This window comes from Plasmopara halstedii (assembly GCF_900000015.1).
Source record: "Plasmopara halstedii genome assembly, contig: Scaffold_2061, whole genome shotgun sequence".
NCBI classification, from domain to species: Eukaryota; Oomycota; class Peronosporomycetes; order Peronosporales; family Peronosporaceae; genus Plasmopara; species Plasmopara halstedii.
Window position 1 is genome coordinate 233,423 of NW_020188969.1, and position 567 is coordinate 233,989.

A 567-nucleotide genomic window follows, 5' to 3' on the forward strand; every position below is an offset into this window, starting at 1 on the left:
AATGATTTCCCCCGCCCTGACCGCTCAGGGTAAGCATTAAGGTCTTCGATGGGAAGGATGGAGAGAATCTCCTGCACTGGGTGAGAGAGGTCGAGATGGCCATCGCATCTGCCATGCTCCAGACCGAGCAACAGCGCGTGGCGCTAGCCATCTCGAAGTTCGGTGGTCGAGCGTGAGAATGGGCACTGACGTGTGACACTTCGGTCGAAGCTGCGTTTCCCTACTGGGCGGAGCTGAAATTGCAGCTCTCACGAGTGTTCTTGCCGCCTAATCAGGCATATCGCGTGCGATCGCGTTTCCTTGCCGCCCGACAGGGCAACAAGGAATAGGTGGATTTTTTCCAAGAGATGCGCACTCTCATTGCCGGGAGGCAGCAGATCCCATTCCGCAGGCGGTCACAGTGACTGTCTTTATGGAAGGCCTCCACACTGGCGTGGCCAGAATGGACCTCTTCTGTGTGTATCCATCTTCATTTGAAGAGGCGGTGAATGTGGCATTGAATTCCGAATTCAATTTCAAGTCGGCACGACTTGGTTGGAATGCACACTCCAACATCTCGTCGAGCGG